The sequence below is a fragment of the Lolium perenne genome, chromosome 6 (genome assembly GCF_019359855.2).
Source record: "Lolium perenne isolate Kyuss_39 chromosome 6, Kyuss_2.0, whole genome shotgun sequence".
Classification (NCBI taxonomy): Eukaryota; Viridiplantae; Streptophyta; class Magnoliopsida; order Poales; family Poaceae; genus Lolium; species Lolium perenne.
This window is the reverse complement of record NC_067249.2, coordinates 148,331,471-148,338,348: the sequence shown is the minus strand read 5'-3', so window position 1 is coordinate 148,338,348 and position 6,878 is coordinate 148,331,471.

Sequence of the window (6,878 nt, the reverse complement as noted above, 5' to 3'; positions counted from 1 at the left end):
AACAGTGGCAAATTAGTGCAGGACTAGTAGTAGCAGTGCACTAGGCATAAGATCCCCCTTTTGAGAGCCATCGGCTCTTTCCTGTAAAGCCGCTCCTTTGAATTAATAAGAATTGTTCTTCCAATTTAACTTTCAATTAATCCAATTTCAAGCCTTCTGCTCGCCACACCAAGACCGATAGCAACGTATCGGATTTTTTAGACGCCCATGAAGCCGGACTCAGATACTGATTAAACCGTCAGTCAAGCACTTCTCAAATTCAGACTGCGATTTGATATCTGACCATAATATTCCGCAATCCTACAGCCGATGGCTGTTCATCGGTTGTTTTGAGAATCCAGTCTCCTTCATTTTCTTGCAGTAACAGGACGGTCCAAACCCTGTAGATGACGACGGCTTCCCTTTCAGGCTCCTCTCCGTAGCTCTAGCAGTCTGCTTCTGAAACGACTCACCGCTTTCGGAGAAGGTTATAGTGCAGGGTCAGCCGATGCAACTCCAATCGGCTCCAAAAACAGAGTGTCTATCAAATCAGCTGCTCCCCGAGCCTCAGTCAAAGTGAGAACGGTGGCGAGGATACACAGTTCAGTCCAAGGGCCCTGAACTCAGGCAAATTGAGACAGCCACCATGCAGAGGTCCTAATCATGTCTACGAACGTAGCTGGGAAAATAGCCAACTTGTAGACGCATCAGAGCCGATCACCCTTCTTCCTTTGAAAGCTGATATTGCAGATGAAGTACCAACGGCTTAAAGAGCAAAGGGTTGTCTTGTGCCAAAACTGACGTTTCTGCCAGTACTGCTGAACTGTCGCAAAGGGTTGGAAGTCCTCGAAGAGAAGGTTCAGGTACCCAAAATCGGCTCATTGTTTACTCCCTCGAGGAAGCAGAAGGTATCACAACTGGACTGAAAACCGACCTGGTCGAAATCCGTGTCTTGAACACGCAGCCGGTAGATCTTGTGTAATTGTACTAGAGTCGATGGCTGTGCATCGGCTTTGTTTCTCCGCTCTAAAGTCGATGTCCTTGCATCGGCTGTATACCACGGTTGTATACCATGAAATTTTTTTTTTACTGGCCGATTTTTCCTATCGGCCCCCAATATTTCACTGCACACATGTTCATCTGCACATGTTCCTCTAATTAGGTGCCCCCCGAGCCGAATCTGTCAGGGAACTGCAGATATCGGCTCTGTAGTTAACCAAGGCACATGTATTTGCACGTCGGCTCCGGTAGGACCAATGTTGATTTTTCCTAATTCATCAGCCAACGTAAAACCGCTGCCCAGTAGATCGATGTTGAACACAAGCAGAACATGTGGTGAGGATAATTTTGGCCGATTGCTGGAATCGGCCTCCATATTGATCGAAGCGTTCAATGAAGGTTTTGTAATGTTCCTTCATAGATCTTTGGGGCCGATCCCAAGGATCGGCCTCGCCACGTTTGCTCATCGGTTTGTCCTTGCTACACGGTCAGGCCGGTGGATAAGACCAGCCTAACCTTGCCCTTCGTCACGTCGATGCGCTCGCAGTCGTCCAAATTGATACCTGAGAGTGGCTCTTGGCCTGCTGTTTCCCAAGCGTTCATGCCAGCCGTTGAAATCTCGGCTGAGTCATCGGCCTGGATGACCTCTACCTCATCTCCATCCCACTGTATTATGCATTGGTGCATCGTGGAGGGAATGCAACAGTTGGCGTGGATCCAATCTCTTCCTAGCAGAACAGCATAGGTGCTCTTGCTATCGACGATGAAGAACGTCGTAGGGATAGTTTTCCTTCCTACGGTCAGATCCACGTTCAGAACACCTTGTGCATCAGACGCTTGGCCGTTGAAATCGCTCAATGTCACGTTGGTCTTGATCAGATCCGAGCTAGAGCATCCCAACCGACGTAGCATAGAGTATGGCATAATGTTGACTGCCGCTCCGGTGTCCACCAGCATCTTGTTGACAGGCCTCCCATCGATATAACCTCGCAAGTACAGAGCCTTCAGATGTCTGTAGCTTCTTTCTCGTGGCTTCTCAAAGATAACCGGCCGTGGGCTGCAGTCAAGTTGTGCCACAGGTGCCTCGTCTAATCCTGGAGCACTGAACTCCGTAGGAAGGATGAACACCATGTTTGTGCCAGCCGATGTTTCATCATCGGCTTTCCTTTGCTTGGGGCGCCACTCCATTTTTTGTGGTCGACCCTCTTCATCCAGGGTTCGCTGAATTTTCACGGCCAGATCAGGCCGCGCCTTCCTTAGCGTGTGCAGGTATAACCTTTCGGCTTCCTCCAAGCCGCGCAATCGCTGAACCCTACGCTTTTGGGAACGGCTGAGTCCATCAGGGCACCACCTTGGCCGGTGGTACCTGTCTTCTTCTTCTTCTTCCTCGTCTTCCAAATCCTCGAGATCTTCCATCCGAGGGGACTCAGCGTGTTTGCTTCGAGGTGGGAGAGGCCATAGACGTTTGAACACGGACACGTTAGCTGCATCCTTCCTCTTCTGTTTACATTCTGGGAAGTTGCCGATTGTAGGCAATCGGCTCATTCCTGAATCCCAGCAGTGTCTGAAGAAGGGGCAGTCCCAGTGCCTATCCTCGTCGTCTTGCTCCCTCGATTTTTCCTTGGCACGGCGCTCGTATTCCTCCTCATCGCGATCATGCCGACGATGTCTCCTAGCGTCCCTAGCCAGACGGTCTCTGTCATCATCGTCGCTGGATCGTCGGCGTTGGCTATATTGACTCACGTACTTGTTGAGGAGGTGATCAGAGAGAGGTCGCTGATATCTTATGTTCCTTACTTCTCCCTCTGTGATGTAGCGCTTGCCATCGTGCCGAAGCCGATCGCGTGGAGCGGCCTCCTCTATGTCCTTGCTACGAGAGCAGCTGCCCTCGTCTCCATCCTTGCCAGAGTGGTGTCCAGGTCCTACCATATTGATGTTGAACGAGAATCCTGGCTGGCAACCTTCAGGGTAAGTGCACTCCACCATGTTGACGGCGGGGAAGGGGTGGGTGTCGACCTTCATGGCGTACTGGTTAAAAATCAGACGTCCTTGTTCTATCGCCATTTGGATCTGCTGACGCCACACCCTGCAGTCGTTGGTGGCATGGGAGAACGAGTTATGCCATTTGCAGTATGGCTTTCCATTCAGCTCCTGTACCGTGGGGATTTTGAGGCCTTCGGGTAACTTCAACTGCTTCTCCTTGAGTAGGAGGTCGAAGATTTGCTTGGTTTTAGTCACGTCAAAATCAAACCCTCTGGGCGGACCTGGTGGCTTAACCCATTTGCAGGACACGGGGGTTGCCCCCCGAGTCCATTCAGCCACTGCTACCTCTTGATCTCCCGCAGAGCCTTCGTCTTCATCTGCCTCAACCAGGACTACCGCACGCTTGAATTTGTCCTGGTACAAGTCCGGGTGGCGCTATTCATATAACGACAGTTTCTGAACCATGTGCGCCAGTGAAGGGTAGTCTGCTTGGGTGGCCATGTCCTTGATTGGTGATGCAAGGCCCACCACTGCCAACTCGACTGCTTCTTTTTCAGTCACACGAGCCGAATAACATCGGTTCCTAAGATTTCTGAAGCGCTGGACGTATTCTGCCACAGTTTCTCCATGCTTCTGACGTATTTGTGCGAGATCGGCAAGGCCAGACCCGGAAGCCTCTGAGTGATACTGCATGTGGAACTGTTCTTCCAACTGCTTCCAAGTCCGGATCGAGTCTGGTGGCAACGAAGTGTACCACCCGAAAGCCGATCATGTGAGGGACTGTGCGAAGAACCTCACACGTAGCTCATCTGCTGCTGAGATCGTGCCCAGTTGTGCCAAGTATCGGCTCACATGCTCGATGGAGCTGGAACCATCTGATCCATTGAACTTGGAGAAATCAGGGAGCCGATATTTGGGTGGTAGCGGGATCAACTCGTGCTCGTTGGGGTACGGCTTGGAATAGCCGATTGTCCTCCTTTTCGGCACCATGCCGAACTGGTCTCTCAGTATGGTACTGATTTGATCCGCGGTGCTGGCTGCAGGAGTCAAACTCTAAAGATTCGCCGGAGTGGCATACTTAGCCAGCCATGTTTGTTTTTCCAGCTCTGAGCCAACTGCAGGAGCTGAGCTCTGGAGGTTTGTCGGAGTGGCATATTTAGCTAGCCACGTCTGCTTCTCAAGATCTGTCGCTGACGTTCCTCCTGCTTTTCCAGAAGTCCCTGCTGTTGCAGTCTGGTTTGTGAGTGCCCAGTTACTGCAGTCTGGCACGTATGTGCACGTGTATCCGGGAGGGATCTCCTTAGGCGCCTCGTACAAGAACTGGTAGTCGCTAGGGTCACCACCGATCTTGTAGACGACGAATGCCGGTGAATTCGGCACTTCTGGTGCTGCCAACGCGAATGGCAGCGGTGGACGGGACTGGAGTGGCATCTCTCCTTGGTATGTCCCGAGAGCTGGTCCTGACGGAGAGTACTGGTGCCTCATGATTTCCTGGATCACCCGAAGAGCAACACGCTCCAAAGTGTTCACCAGGTTCTCAGAGTGGCGGTGCAGCGAGTGAGCCACCATGTAGTTAATCTCCTGACGCAGGGACCTGGTGCGTTCTTCTGATGGGGCGGATAGGTCTATTCCATCGAGCGCACCTCCAGGCGAGAACCATTTCCACCTGATGCCATGTGAACGGGTTCTGTGAAAAGAGCCGATGAGGTCGGCTTCGAGGATCGCCTTGACCTCGTCATACTTCTTCTTGAGCTCATCGGTCAGATCCTCGTACGTGACTGGGGTGCCGTCCGCCATCTCAGATGTAGATGGCGATGTGGTTGATGTAGAAGATTGTCCCACCGGGCATGCCAGAATGTGTTGCGGTCAGAAACCCACCGGCGAGCAGCGACGGGCAACACAGGAGAGCCGGGAGCAACTTAGGGCTGCGGCAGGCCCTGGTCCCTCCGAGCGACGGCCCGCAAAGACTCCGGCACGCACGTCCGATGCTGGTGCAAAGGCGTGCCACCTGACCTATACCTGGTCAGGAAGGTGATGGAGATGCCTCGCTTAGTTTCCTGCATGGCATACACGTAAACATTAAATACGAGCCTCGATCGGCTCTCAGGTTGTCCTGTGAATCGGCTCAAAGAGCCGATTCACCCATGATTCGCACGAGGTGTACGAATATATGGTGGTCCTGCTTGATCAAGATAAAGCTAAAACGATCTACGACGATTTGGGGTTTTCACCGCATAATCGGAACATCCTACTCGCGATTGGGCCTCGCGGCCGCGCACGGTGATCGTAAGCCGATCCTAGACAAGGCCTAAAAACCAACGCGAGGTTGATCCCCGGAACATCCTGTCTAGGACTAGCAAACTACACCCTACACGCCGCTGGATCCTCCAACCCTTTGTAAGGCCTAACTATGCAGATATTAAACTAATCCTTGAATAACAAGGAGCAACCATAACGGATTGGATCTACTAAATAATGATCAAGCGGGGTGCCGCCCCTACACCTAAAATAGGTGTAAGGGCGGCTAGATGTCTAAGGGTTGCACTACGACAGCATATGATACGAAGAACAATGCTAACCCTAACACATCTAAGATAACTACGTTGCTCGCCATCAAAAAGGCTTCAGTACGAGCAACGCATGGATGACGAATAAACTTGTACTGCCTAGATCGCAAGATGCGATCTAGGCAGCATGATGCTTACCCGGAAGAAACCCTTCGAGACAAGGGAGTTGGCGATGCGCCTAGATTGATTTGTGGTGAACGTGATTGTTGTTTATTTCATAAACCCTAGATACATATTTATAGTCCGTAGACTTTCTAACGTGGGAATAATCCCCACCGTGCACGAGACAAACTCTAACTAACCGACACGTATCCTACTATATTACAGATACACGGGCAAACTAGCCCAAACTTTGCATAACAGGCCGATTCACGCATTTCTTCCATGTATATTCTTCAAGTCCATCTTGATCGCGGCCCACCTCTGACTCGGTCAAATTCTGGTGATAACACCCAAAAATTATTCTCCAAAGGTTTCTTGACCAAAAATTTCCTCTTTTTTGAGAGGTCGAAGATGAGTGGAGCAATGTCTTTTGGGGGCAATCTTTGAAGCCAAGACGCATACCAAAAGGAAGCTTTTTCCCCATTTCCTATTGTGACAATCGTTGCCTTCCCAAATAGCTCCTTATCATGCGCATTTCAAGGCGTCCCAAGACCAACCCAGGGCTTTGGGTCTTCACTCCATTCGCTCCAAAGCCACCGCATGCGAAGAGCCGAGGCAAACTTCTTGAGGTTGAGGATGTCAAGGCCACCAAACTATTTAGGCTTGCAAACCATTTCCCAATTAATCTTACACTTCCCTCAGGTGACCTTGTCACACACGGCACAAAGAAACGCTCTTCTTATACTATTTATCTTCATGAGGACCTCCATAGGGATGTCAAGCACCGTGACAAAATAAATGACAATGTTTGTAAGCACCGACTTGACAAGGGTGCCCCGGCAAGCCATAGTGACATGCTTTCCCATCCACGTAACAAGCATGGTGGCCACTTTGTCTTCTAAAGGTTGGAAATAAATTCTTCTAAGACGGTGCACGGACAACAGAAGGCCTAAGTATCTCATGGGGAAGGTGGTGTGTGGACTTGAGAAGGCTTGCAAAATATCATCAAGATCAAGGCCTTCGCATCGGATTGGTGCCACTTGACTCTTAGCACAATTTGTCACAAGCCCGGTGACGCCTCCAAAATTTTCAAAGGTTGAAACAAGGAAGTTGATATCACTCTTTAGAGATATCAGTTATTTCTTCTCTTTTTTGCGAATAGAGATATCAGTTATTTCAACTGAGCTTTCTTACTGCTTTTGTTAGTGTTGATCGTATTAATCTGCAGAATGCACTTATGGATAGCAC